This window comes from Mus caroli, unplaced genomic scaffold, assembly GCF_978045245.1.
Source record: "Mus caroli unplaced genomic scaffold, Mus_caroli_1 scaffold_1, whole genome shotgun sequence".
In the NCBI taxonomy this organism is placed as follows: domain Eukaryota; kingdom Metazoa; phylum Chordata; class Mammalia; order Rodentia; family Muridae; genus Mus; species Mus caroli.
Window position 1 is genome coordinate 66,272,785 of NW_028227256.1, and position 14,480 is coordinate 66,287,264.

General features: G+C 40.5%; 1 long non-coding RNA gene and 1 pseudogene across 2 annotated transcripts in view; one reads left to right on the forward strand and one right to left on the reverse strand.

Annotated features, from left to right (window-relative positions):
- Positions 1-286: 286 nt before the first annotated feature.
- LOC110295392 (PC-esterase domain-containing protein 1B pseudogene) lies at positions 287-1,498 on the forward strand (annotated as a pseudogene).
- A 746-nt stretch (positions 1,499-2,244) lies between these two features.
- LOC110304963 (uncharacterized) overlaps positions 2,245-14,480 on the reverse strand; it is a 119,431-nt gene continuing 107,195 nt past the window's right edge. For both annotated transcript variants that reach the window (XR_015047595.1, XR_002379122.2), the window contains exons 2-3: positions 10,848-10,913; positions 2,245-2,493 (exon numbers count right to left, since the gene is read on the reverse strand). This is a non-coding gene — a long non-coding RNA (uncharacterized LOC110304963). The remainder of the gene's footprint in view (positions 2,494-10,847; positions 10,914-14,480) is intronic.

Genomic DNA, 14,480 nt, shown 5'->3' on the forward strand with positions numbered 1-14,480 from the left:
GAGGAGAGCATCTGCTTCCCCCCAGGCTGGGGGCCACCACGGGCTTCCTGCGAGTTGCTCCACCTCTCCTCCGCCAGGTGGAGCCTGAACTCACGCAACCATTTTGCAAGGTTCAGAGGTCACGCTGTGGGGGCTGAGGCAAACCGGATGAGGCGGCTTTTGGCCACAGAAGCTTGCTGCTGTCTGTCTGTCGCCTCCCAGCCCAAACGCTGCAGCCAGCTCCTCGCTGTGAGGCTGTCCGCTTCCCGCGGGGCTTCCCTCCAAGCCTCCCCAGAAGGAAGCCATCATGCCCCATCTCCGAGCTCACGAAGTCCAGCAGCTGTTGCACAACAAGTTCATCGTTGTCCTGGGGGACTCGATCCAGAGAGCCGTCTACAAGGACTTGGTGCTCCTGCTCCAGAAGGACTGCCTGCTGTCTTCCAGTCAGCTGAAGAGCAAGGGCGAGCTGAGCTTCGAACACGACGTACTGCTGGAGGGCGGCAGATGGGGACGCATGCACAATGGCGCCCACTACCGCGAGGTGCGCCAGTTCTGCTCCGGGCGCCACTTGGTACGCTTCTATTTCCTCACTCGTGCCTACTCGCCATATGTTGAGGACATCCTGCAGCAGCTGCGATGGGGCGAGTATGCCCCGGACTTGGTGATCATGAACTCGTGCCTCTGGGACCTGTCCAGGTACAGAAGCAATTTCCTCAGAAACTACCGAGAGGACTTGGAGAGGCTTTTCCAACACCTGGATCAGGTGCTGCCCACCCACTGCCTCATGGTATGGAGTACCACCATGCCTGTGGCCGAGGTCGTGTCCGGGGGCTTCATCCTGCCGGATGCCCCAGGGTGCCCCTCACGCCTGCGTGAAGATGTGATGGAGGCCAATTTTTACAGCGCCAGGGAGGCAGCGAGGCGTGGCTTCGATGTGCTGGATCTCCACTTCTACTTCCGCCATGCAGGGCAGCATCGGCTGAGCGATGGCGTGCACTGGGATGAGCGAGCGCACCGCTACCTCTCGCAGCTCCTGCTGGCCCATGTGGCAGACGCCTGGGGTGTGATCCTCCCAGCCCACAACCCCGTGGGAAGGTGGATCAGGGATGGTCCTGTAGGAAGACAGCCAGACCCGGCAGACCGAAGGCATCCTCGAGACCACCACCGCCACCGTGAGCAGCGCGAACCTCCTGGGGCCAGGCATTCTCCTGCTCGCAGGTACCACCATCACCACAGCCCTCAGAGATCTTCTTCCCACCCTCGAAGCCAGTCCAGCCGCAGAGAGGACCGTATTCCCTCATCTCCATCTTCCCACCAGCAGCCGTTCCACAGAGATTCCCCGAGGCGCAGGCATGGATACTCCAGGGAAACCAACTCTACTGATCGTGAGCATAGACCCGGCCCCATCCGCAGAATCTATTCCCCCGATGAAACCAGGGAGTCTTCCCCTTACCCTAGCCGGCACCACAGTGAGCCACACAGATCTCATAGAAGGCACAGCCATCATCGGCACACCTAAGCATATAAAGAGGCAAGGGGCCTTAAAGCCACTTGACTCAGTAGCATGACCTTCAGTAACCCTATTTGAAAGCAATTTTGTTTTCTTAGCCATTTCTTGGGGAGAAAGCCCAGATCTGGATTTCTTCACCCCATGCACTTATATGCCTGTTGGCATTTGTTTGGAAATAATCCCCATGAAAAAGCACTCCTGTCGTTAGAAAGAGAGAGGCCTAGAAATGAGTTAAATCTAAAAGCACTAATCTCTGTTGACATTTTTTTCCTCAAGCAAAAGTAAAAAAAAAAAAAACAATGTCAATTCAGAACTTTATTGATTTCATCTTGGCCATTGGTTTCTGCGTGTGTTAGTAGAACTTAATCTCCAAGTATTCATGGTAAGTTGGATTGGAGATCCTGTAGCTGTATTTGTCAGTTTGAAAATAGTACAGGGCTTTAAAAAGTATAACCACTAGAGATCTGTTTGCTGGAAGAGCATAGTGTCCTCTTTTAAGTTCATCAAGTGCCTACTATCCCTGCTCTTGTCATTCTATTTTTCAGGAGTTTTACACATTCATATGCATATATTTTGGCTTCCTTCATTCCCCATTACACACTCTCACTCTGCCCCCACTGAACTCCTTTTTTCACATATACATTGATGGTTTGTTTCTTTTCTTTTTTCTTTCTTTTTTTTTTTTTTTTTTTTTGTAATCCACTAAGTTGAATTCAGGTTGCTTGCATGAGCCTGGAGGAGGTGTTCTTGAACCGTTTGGGGGGGTCTCAGTAAAATTGCATGGAAAATGCAGAGAGGTGTCTGGAGTCTCTCTGAATCCTCCTAGGCAGAGCCCCGGCGCCCCCCATTATCATCATCATCTACCATCACACAGCCATGTATTACGGTTGATGAACTTAGGATGGTAGATCAGTATCGCTCCACTCATTGTGTGTTTTCATGCGTGTTCCTGGTCTTTCAGCATGAGCATCCTTTAAGTTTGGGCAACCATTTCATGATAATCACTGTATTTAAAAAAAAAAAAAGTCATTTTACTCCATCTGTTCACCTCTACCTCCTCCAAATCTCTGGAAACCAAAGGTCCATAAATTTCCCCATACCGATGTACATAGAATGTTACATACATTTATACCTTTTATAGTATGTGACCTCTCTGTTTGGCATATTGTACATGTATATGTTTCCTTTATGTCTTCTCATGGCTTAAGAACTCCTTTATTTTTAGCCTGGATAACATTGCACCATCATAAGGTTCCACTGTATGTTTTCCCCTTTCCCTTATTGTAGAAAATCCTGGTTACTTCCCAGTCAGGGAAATTATTAATAAAATCGTTATAAATATCTATATGCAAGCGTGTGGGGTTTTGTGGGCCATGAAGTTTCAGCTCATCTGAGTCGGTGTTGAGGACACTGCTGCTGAATTGTGTCATGATGACTGTGTTAGGTGTTGTAAGAGACTGCCTGGCTGAGCGCATAGCTTAGCCATAGGAAACAAACCTGGAATGCATGAGACTGGAGTGTCTGTCCCCGACACTGCAAAACAAACCACAACAGAAACCTTGCAAAACTGTCTGCTAACTTTAACACACAGTTTCTCATTCCACTTAACAGTGGATCAGAGCTCCTGTTGCTCGGTATCCATTTAAGCATCTGCTTTTATTGGTGTTGGGAGAATTTTTCCAGGGGTTGAAAAATATTTGTATAGATGTGTGTCTGCTTCAGCACCATTCATAAAAAAAAAAAATATTTTCTCCATTGTATTACCTGCTCTTTTACCAAAGATAATTGGACTGTGCTTGAAGCTACTGTATCTGAACTCTCCATTTTGTTCCATTAACCTCCTTCGTTCTTTCATATGGCTCACACTGCCTTGGTGGGCTGTGACGTTATTCTAATTCTAGAAGGCAAGAGCTATCAGGTTCTATCTTATATAGTTCCTCCATATTGTGTGGGTTACCCTGGGTCTTTAACTGCTCTGTATAAAATGTAAGACTTAAGTCTTAAGGATTATAGTGATAGCTATGTCTGTAAAATGCTTGAGGGCCTATGTTTGATCCCAAGACCCATGTTTTATAAAAAGAAAAGAAAAGAAAGGAAAAGAAAAGAAAAGAAAAGAAAAGAAAAGAAAAGAAAAGAAAAGAAAAGAAAAGAAAAGAAAAGGAAAGCCAGAAGTCATGGGACACCTTTTAACCTTGACAGGGGGGAAGCAGAAATGAGCAGAATCCTGGAACTTGCTAGCTAGCCAATAGCTCCTACTTGCTAAGTTTAATTTCCAAGCTAGTGACAACTGTCTCAAAACAAACAAACATAAAAAGTAGAAAATGCCTGAGTAGATTGAATGCTTTGAATGTTGTTCTCTCGATTACAGGGAATGTAATCGAGAGGTGAGCGGGGACAGGAGGGGAGAGAATTTGCCTTAAGACTTGCTCTTCATGCAGTGGGATGCATTGAATCTATAGTTCAATGTAGAATATGTTGACAATATGGAATGCCTTTACTCATGAACATAGACTTGATCAATTTAGTTCTTTGATTGGGGGTGGAGGGTCCTCATATATGCTTTAATGATATTTTGTTCAATTTGTGTCTCAGCACTTCCTTTAGGGGAATGCTAACGTAAGTGGTGGCATATTTAGAAATCCAGCAGTACTCTAATTGTTGAGTGCTGATATAAAATAAGGCAAGGGAGCCAGGGAACTGGCTCGGGAGGGAAAAGATGCTTCTTAGGCAAAGCCTCAGACTTTGATCCCTAGAAGCCACAAGGTGGAAAGAGAAAACCAGTTCCAGAAAGTTGTCCCTGTTGAGGCACTGCGGCTGGGACACGTGGGTCCCCCTGCTGGGACAGGGGCATACCTGCCTGAGAGGATAGAGCTATCTCCCTCCCTTCCTCCCTCCCACCTCTCCCACCTCCTCATACAAATAAATAGGGGAGGGGGAACAAAGGGCATTTGTGTCCTCCAGTTTTGCTCCAATCATTTTTGCTCCAATTATTTACCAGTCTCAAAATATTCCTGATTGACTCATTTGGATTTTATACTTGCTATTCTGTTTTCTCTGAGTCAGGAGACTTTAACCATTTCATAGCTGTGTACCTGTTTGTTTTATTTTATCTTGTTTTTTAATAAAGTGACCAGAATATCCAATATGTCCTCACAAGAGCATAGTGAAAGAATACAAATGCCTTCCTCATCTTAGAAAGATGCTAACTGTAAGGTTTGGAACCATTTTCTTTTCTTTTTTTTCCAGACTGAGGTAGCACCTCCCCATTTCTGATTTCCTTTATTTTGAGTGGGTGTTGAATTTTCTAAATTTCTGATTCTGAAACTATTATCAGTTGGCTTGTTTTTAGCTTGTGATAGGCTCAACTAATTGAATTTTGAATGTTGAATCCACCTTATAAAAGTGTAGTAAGTCCCAGTTTATCATAGTATAAAACTACTTTTAGACATTTTCGGATCTGACTTTTTTACCTCTTTCATTTTGTGAGATATTTTTCTATGTAGTTTGTTTCATGTAACTCCTCATGTGTTTTTGTGTTAGAGTGGCATTGGCTTCATAGAATTTGTGAAGATACAAATTCCTTCTGCTTGTGTCTTCCTCAGGGGACCATGGAGAAATAATACAAGTTTCTGCTTAAATGTTTAACGGACTTCATCCGCAGACCATCTGGCCTTGATAGCTTCTGCTTTAGAAACTTTTGCTTGATTAGTTCTTTTTCTCTTTCTTTTCCTTTTTCCTTTTCCTTTTCCTTTTCCTTTTCCTTTTCCTTTTTTTCCTTTTCCTTTTCCCTTTCCCTTTCCCTTTCCCTTTCCCTTTCCCTTTCCCTTTCCTTTCCTTTCCTTTCCTTTCCTTTCTTTTCTTTTCTTTTCTTTTCTTTTCTTTTCTTTTCTTTTCTTTTCTTTTCCTTTCTCTTTTCTTTGCTTTCTTTTTGTTTGTTTTTAGTTTGCTGCTGAGAACTGAATATGAGGCTTCTCAGATATTAAACACATGCTTTATCACTGATCTCTACACCCATCGTTTTATTGATAATTCTCTCATTTTTCCTAAGGCATCCTGGCATCCTAGCTAGATATTGAGTCAAGGATTCACACAATTTTTGGTGTGTTTGATTTTCTTCTTGCTATGTTCCTGTTACCAAGTCCTTTCTTCCTACTTTCTTATTGTTTCTTTCATCCATTAGATTTACTTCCTTTCGCATTCTTCATAGGTGAAGGTTTGGAGTATTGAGTTCACCTCTCTGTTCTTTCCAATTACATACACCAGTGCTGGATATTTCTCTCAAGAGATGGCTTTTGTTGCGTCACACAGAGTTAGGTGAGTTGCATTTTCAGTTTGACGTAACGTGTCTCTATTTTATTTGCATGGGAGCCATAGTAAACATGCATGGCTCACAAAAACAATGTTTACTCTCTGAGTATTTGGGGGATTTTTTTCCCCATCTTTCTCTGTAACTGATTTCTGTTTTAATTTCACTGTGTGCCAACAGCAAACACTTCATGGTTTCTGCTCTTTTTAAGTGTGTCTAGGTCTATTTTATGAACGTAGAATGGGAACTCTCTTGGCAAATATTTCATATGAACTGGTGAAGTGTGTATTCTACTCTTAATTAGACAGCATATTCCAATAGAGACATTGATATGCAGCTGATTGATAGTGTTTTTGACCTAACTATCTCCTTCCCAATTTTTCTGAGTATCTCTGTCACTTATAAAAGGTATTGAGGCTCAAATGGTGGGTTCAAATGTTTCTCTTTAAACCACTACCATGGTTTGCCTCCTGTATTTCAATGCTCAGGCTTTAGGTTGAGAACACACTAGGGATTGAATATCTCCTTAAACAATTGATGCCTCTATCACAATGTAATGCTCCTCTCTGGGCTGATAATATACATTGCTTTGAAGTTTGGTCTGGTTGAAATTAATATAGCAAATTCAGCTTTCTTTTGATTTATCTTTCTGTCTTTACATTTAATCTATATGCCTTTAAACTTACAATATGTTTCCTGTACAGTAGATTATTTTATCTTGTGATTCATTCTGACAATGTGTTTTAGGCGGTATATTTATACCAATGATATTTAAAGTGATTATTGATACTGTTAGATTAATATCTACTATAATTGCTGTTAGTCTTTACTTTTTGCCTTTTCTTTCTTGTTTTTTTTTTCCTTCCACTCTTCTCTGCCTCTTGTAGCTTTAGTTATTTTTATTATGTTGCTGTGTATGTGTGTGTGTGTGAAAGAGAGAGAGATGGAGTGGGCAGAAAGAGAGAGACAGAGAGACAGAGAGAGGGGTACCACAGAACACATTTAGTGGTCAGGAAACACACCGAGAAAGTCTGCTTTGTCTTTGCCTATGTAAGCTTCAGTGATAGACTGTGGGTTGTTAGACTTGGCTATAAGTACCTTTCCCCTCTGAGCCATCTTCCCAGGCTGTCCTGTGGCTTCTAGTTGAGCATTTTGTGACTTTGATTTCTTTTTCTATGTCAACAAAACAATCCTTCTTATTCCTTTACCATTTATTTTTTCATTGTTCCCCTGAAGTTTCGTCATACTAATGACTAATACAGTTCTATCATACAATATCACCATAGTCCTTCCCAATTGGTTCAAGAGTGTCCATAAGTTAGTCATCAAATAAAACATGGTTTCTATTACTGTTTTGAACAAACAATTAGGTGTTCAGGTAGGAGTTAAAAATAAAATGTTTACTTCATGTGTCTCTTCCCTATGTATTCTTTTATTTTTCTTTTTTTACGTATGAGAACCATCTTTTTAGAAACATTTTTAGCAAGAAGGTTTTACTAGCAACAAAACTCTAAGTTTTTACTAGAAGAATTCGTTCTCTTTCCCGCTGAATGGTATGTTAAGTGGATAAAAAAGAAATCCAGCATATGTTCCCTGTTTGATCAACAATTAATTACTTTATCTCATTCTGTTGCTCACGTGATTTCTGAGGAGAAGTCGGTATGTTTCCTCGCTTTTCATCTTGGTAAGCTAGCATATTTCCCTCCTCTAACTTGATATTTCTCTCTTCATCTCTGATTTATCGCAAATTAAATGTAATATGGCTGTACATAGAATGATTTATGCTATCACTTACTGTTTTCTGAGATTCATATACCTTTAGTATAGTATATGATATTAATGAGGTAAATTCTCAGTTTACTTCTAATTTCTGCTCTCTTCCCTCTCCTTTCATGGCATTCTTATTAAGCTTGTGCTATACTCATTTTGTTGTTGTTCCTCTTTACATTATAATTCATAACCCTAGCAAAATAACAGTTACAAGGTAGCATCAAAAATAATTGTATTGTTGGGTGGTGACCACAACATGAGGAACTGTATTGAAGGGTCACAGCATTGGGAAGGTTGAGAACCACTGTACTAGGCTGTGATAATCATAAGGACTTCAAACTGTGTTTCCAACTTAGGGCTGATGGCTACAGGGGCCATATACTTACATACATACATACATACATACATACATATATGCATATATATATGTGTCTATATTCATACATATATGTATACATATATAATTTCCTCATTTTTTGTCTACTGTAAAGAATTATTACTGTGGGGGACATTATGTATGTGTCTGTAGCACACACATTGGGTCAATGACAGGTTATGGTTTATGCTCTTTCTTTCCACCTTTACAAGGTCAAGGGCCTTAGTTTGACAAGCTTGCCCACTGGTTTCTTTTTTTTTTTCTTTTTTCTTTTTTTTTTTTTCTGAGACAGGGTTTCTCTGTGTAGTCCAGGCTGGCCTCGAACTCAGAAATCTGCCTGCCTCTGCCTCCCAAGGGCTGGGATTAAAGGCGTGCGCCACCACACCCAGCTGCCCACTGTTTTTTTGTTTTTTCCAATTTTTTATTGGTATTACTTCATTACATTTCAAATGCTATCCCGAAAGTCCCCTATACCCTCCTTTTTAACATTTAGGGTTTTTTTTTTTTCGGATTTTAGGTTTTTTTTTTTTAAGTGTTTTTTAAGGGTTTTAGGTTTTCTTTAGGGTTTTAGTGTCTTTGGGTTATTTTAGCGTATTTTAAGGGTTTTTTTCTTTTTAGGGTTTCAGTGGATTTCTTTTTAGCATTTTGGTTTTTTTGTTTTTTGGGGTTTTTTTTTAGGGTTTTGGGGTGTTTTAAGGTTTCCTACCATATCTGTGTTTGTCTGGTGCTTGCTGTGTCTTTCCAAACTGTAGTTTTGTTTGCTGGCTTTTAGAATAACTTCAACTGCTGTGGTGAAAGTGGAACATGGCCTACTAGTTAAAGAAACTATGGTAAATAGACTGCTACTAATAAGTTGCCAAGGTACAGTGGGAGAAGGTGCATAGCGTCTTCTGGTTCTATTTGTAAGTCGCTGGCTGTGCTACTAGGCCAGCTGTTCTCATCCTGTGGATCAAAACCCCGTTACAGGTTGAATAACTAGCCCTTTCATAGGGTTGCATATCAGATATCCTGCATACCAGATATTTATATTATTATTCATAACAATAGCAAAATTCCAGTTATGAAGTAAAAATGAAAATTATTTTATGGTTAGGGATTACCACAACATGAGGAACTGTATTAAAGGGTCGCAGCAATGGGAAGGATGAGAACTACTGTACCAAGCTATGATCTTCATAAGGTCTTCAAATTGTGTTTCCAATTTAGGAGGGGCTTGATGGCTATAGGGGCCCTGGGTCAGCAGTTCCTGTTTGCAAGTTCAGTTGGACTTTTATAAATGAGGCACTTGTGAAAGAGATTGTTTTTTAGGGCAGGTGTTTGAAGAGCTTGGTAAATTTCAAAATGGCCATACTTGGCTCTTCCTGACAGAGGCCTAAGGGGCTATTCTCTCATCTTTATTTTGACAACCTGGTAAGTCTCCTGGAAGTAAAGCTTAAACTCACAGGATCTCTCTACCACTGAGGGAGTTCCCTGAAGGTTTCAGCATTCAAATTTGTATGTAGTGAGCCTCTAGCAATTAGTCAATTAGAATTTAGTGTTTCTTCTCTGGCTCTCGTTCCCGCAAAGATTTCCCCTCAACTAAGGAAATAATAAATCAAAGAATGGGTTCGCAGCAGGTTTCCCTCAGCCCTTCTCTGCATCCTTTCCCTGGCATAGGCAGAGCAAAGCCTTGAGCTAGAAAGCCATGTGAACCAGACTAAGAAAGGAAAGCAAGACGAAGCAAATGTACTCACATCCAACCCATCCAACCGCAGTATTGTGAGCTGGACATTGAAGGCAAGGTATCCATGACTTTCCTTCAATAATCAGGCCCATGGAACTTCAGTAATTAAAATAGGTATTAGTCAGTTATAGGGAGCATGTTCGGGGACTGGGGTACTCTCTGAAAATAAATATGTGCTGTTTTTATTTTATTTTGAATTTCCCTCTGAGCCCAACTTGACATTGAGTCTCCTTGTGTATGACTTGTCATAACTGTCCATTGCAGGCTCCTTTAGAAAAAGGCTCCTTTCCTAGGACCTTCCTAGACTCTTCTCATATTTTCATAGGCCGTAAGCCTATTAATGCATACACATGGCAGGAGCCAAGTCTCATCTTAGTGCATCATATGTCAAAAAACACCCATCCATCTCTCACATACAGAGAAAAGACGACAGCGCTACCACCTCTTTGCTGGTGTTTTGTGCATATTGCTTAATTTCACTGCTTCTGTCAAGCCATTCTTTATCAGAGAGTCTAACAGCCTTTGAGTGCATGGTGCTCTATCACTTATGTAAGGCTTGTATTGATCTTTCTGGTGTGTACTCTAAAGTGCCTGGCATCGAAAGCCAGCAAGGCAGCCGGGTTGAGCAGTATGGGCCATTTACAAACTTCAGGATGAGATGCCGCAGGATGCCAGGGAAAATGTTTTTGTTTTTCCAGAGGGAACCATAGTTCATGAAATGTGGTTAACGTACCATATTTTTGTATAGCCTTAAAATCATTTTATAACCACACTGAGTGCCTCTAAACATTAAATATATTTTATAAGTAGTTGGTTAACTAGCAGTTGTAAGCTTTAAATAGTAAATAAAATGGAAAGGCACTAAATAGTGACTATATTTCATAGAGTAAGATGCTTTTCTAGCCACTCAATAATTCTCAATGTTAAGAAAAATTGATTTTGCAACTGCTGAGTGCCTCTAAAAATTAGCATCTTATCTTCCTAGAGGGGATGCTTTTTAGCTAGTGTCCTTTCTGTCAGCTTTTGACTTAATGGGCTGTAAGGTTCCCTCCTTGCTGAAAATTTCTGTAGGCTTTGTTGAAGTATAATTTCAGTTGGACATATAATAATTAACTGGGTAAAATATACAATAAGGTAATTGCATGTTCTGTTTCTATAGCGTAGTTACAAACAAGTAGCTTACCCATTGGCTGTTCTTAGCTCTTGCCTGTTGCCTTCTACTCTCAAGAGCAGGACTGCATAGAGTGACCTAAAGCAGGAACCAAATAGAAGAGTTATTAATTCTCAAGACCTTTAAACAGCATAGATGAACAATAGATGCAATTTGCACTTGTAAAAACCTGCTAGGAGAAAGGAATTCCCCAAGGTGGCAAGCATCACATTTTTTTTTCATGTAAAATTAAATCATCTTCCTGGTTCTTTATCAGCTCTGTCTGACCTTAAACAAATGTATTGCTGGGCCAGCAAGGTGGTTCAGTGGAAAGAGGCACTTGCCACCAAGCTTGACAAACTGAATTCAGCCCCCTGGACCTACATGGTAGACAATGTAAAAGTTGTTCTCTGACTTCCAAATATATACTATAGTATATGCCCACCTTCACACACTATATTAATTAGTTAATTAATTAGCATTTAAAAATCACATTGCAATGCAATGCAATTGTATGAGACTCCCCATACAAATATCTCACCATATCACAGAAGTTGAAAACCAAAAACGGCACTTCACAGTTATGTAGAGCTGCAGTAAAAGAAGGCTCAGCTCTTAGTTCTGTGTAAATTACAAACCAGGTGAGTGACCTTTGACAGAGACAAGTCAAAGGACTTCTCTAAATAATATATATCATTAAAATGTTATATGTAAAATTATATACACACACATCTGTGTCAATGGAACACCATTGTAACATTTATGGTTTTAGATAGATCTGGTGGCTGGATAATTGCCAACATTCCCTTGAGGTCTAATAATGTTTAAATTCCTCCTAGCCTCTTCTCCCATTCTGAGGACCAATGTGACACACTGATGTGTGGCATTTCTCCCTGTTCCACAGCAGTAAGTGGTCAGCATGTGGCAGACTGAAGGACACACAAACATCACATTTCTTGGGTACATGTACTTATATTTAGAAGTAATATAAGCCAGGTTCAATACTCTTCTCAGACACACCCTTAAAACCCCCACTGATATCAGTGAGAATCCATATGGGATCAAATGAGGACAGGTTATTGACTTAGGGCCAAATCCAGAAATGAGCTGGCACGTATTCAGCCATGATAGACTGATAGTTCCAGAAGGCTTTTGGAAGATGTAGACAAAAGGAAAACATCCCAGAAATGCTATACTCCCTGGATGGGAATAGTGCCTGAGCCACCACTGTATTCCTGGAAACTAGTCAATAATTGTTGTTCAATGAATGCTAGGTGGAGCTAAACTAAAATTCAAGCAAATGTACCTCAATAGACAGAAAAATGTCTGAAATAGAAAGTCCCAGGGGCCTTGAGACAATGCTCAATGTGAGCCCTCTCTTTGAATGTTATAAGAAAAATGGTCATGAAAATTATGTGTCCAAATTATTTTGTTTTTTTTTTCTTTTTGTTTTGTTTTTTGGTTGGGGGGTGGGATTGGATTTGATCCAAATACTACTTCTCTGGCAAGATATCAGAACAAGGTCTCACACTTCTTCACATGTACACATATCTCACAACATAGGTGAGAGAGAGAATACAGACATCAGAACCTATTGTCGTTATTTGGACAATGTCACTTTACTACTGAAGTAAATTATAGTGGTTAACATTAATAGATGGCTAACTAGGTACCAGTTACTGTTTAGGAGATCCATGTATGTTGTCGAATTTGAATCATCTGATCTTAATCCTTAGTCCTCAGGTATGCCTTATTAGGTACTCATAAGGAAGAGAATCACCACTAATTTTGAAAAACCTCCAGGATAGAATGATGGAGACTGCAGATGAAGCTATAGCAGTAATCACTGTAATTAAAGCCCATAAGAATATTCTCTCCAATTAGTTTAAAGTCCATGGGATGATAAGCCTTTAGAGATAAAGAACAATGTGGAACACAGAGGAGTCAGCAAACCAGAAGTCCACATAAATAAATAAATAAATAAATAAATAAATAAATAAATAAATAAATAAAAAGTGACTTATAAAGAAACAGTTGCCATAGCCACAGCTGGAGAAAGACTTTGCCTGCCCTCTGGTATAAACTCAGTAAATATAATCCTAGGGATTAAGGTATGTGTGCATTTCTATCTTCTTAATGCTTTAGAGAAGGAAGCGGCCAACAGTTGTATATACAACAGGAGATTTTCCACCATGCTTAACCATTGGCAAAATTGTTGATTCAAAGCTTATATAGCAGCTCTTGTTAGGAACTTTGATTCTATTTACACCCAACCCATGGTGTTCCTGAAGGCCATACCTGCTTCCTAGGTAGCTACCTTACCTAGAAGGGCACATCAACTCTTCTTTAAACTGTGGTTTGCAAAGGTTTGCAAATAATGTTCGAGACTGAAGAGATGGCTCACGATTAAGAGCACTGACCCAGGTTTAATTTCTTGTGCCCAGATGTTGGCTCACAACTACCTGTTAACACCTGTTCCAAGGGTGATCTGAAACCCTCTTTTCACCTCCATGGGACTGCACATATGTGGTGCATAAACATACATGCAAGCAAAGCACCCATATACATGAAATGAAAATATATGAATCTAACAAAAGTATCAATGAAAGGTAGGTAAAATGGGCTTTTTTTTAAGAAGCGAAGAAACACAGAAGAATAGTCATAACTTCTGAACAACAACCCCCCCCCCACACACACACACCATTGCTTTTTTTTCTACTACATATGAGACTGACCCTGGTTTTTACCCAACTCAGTATTTAGTCATCAGTATTTGCCAAAATACTATGTCAGGCACTAGGCTAGACTCAATGGACAAATCAATGAAAGAATTCTATATAACTGGGCCCAAAAGAATCTGAACTACAAGGATGGCAAGTGCTATAATGAGATGGATGGTGGGTGCCTTTGGGAACAAAGGAATTTAGTGAGATCAGATGAATGTGGAGTTACTGTAGAAATTATATTCCTCAATAAAGATCAGGACCAATATCTGCAGAAAGCTGAGGGGAGGTCCCAGGGATGCTTGCTGTCATATTCAGTCATCAGTAATGAGGTGAAGGATAGAGTTGGGGGTGTGGCAGCTGTTTATCTCAGAAGGCTCTGAGGTTTAGCTCAGCCCTTTAGGCCATAATAAGCATGTTGGGTTTTTATCTTAAGCCAGGTACCAAATACCCAGCAAATGGTATGGTACCATCTTACTTTAAATGGCCTATTCTGGCCATGGATTTAAAATGTGGAGAAGGAAGGTTAGAATTAGGAAGACAAATTAAGAGACCACTGCAAAATATCAACTTCCTTCCTAGGTTTGCGCAAAGATAATACTGGTGGAAGTTTGACTTGGAAGAAATTGAGGTTAAAGCCTCAGGCTTTGCCGATCGGCTGCATGTGGGATGGGAAGAAAAGGAAGGGCGGGGGAGAGTGGTTTATTTAGTGTTTCTCCTGAATAACTAGAGTGTTACAAACAATTATTCTATTATATTTTTAGTTTTGCTGCCACAATATAATCGGTTGCACTTTTCAGTGTGCTATGACACCAGACAGCTGTTTGGCACATGTGCAAACTCAAATGAATTGCTAATGACCCTGCCTCAAAAATCAGACGGACAAGGAGCTACAAAGAAAGATCAGGAAGTCAACCTGAGGCCTCCACATGCACATGAACAG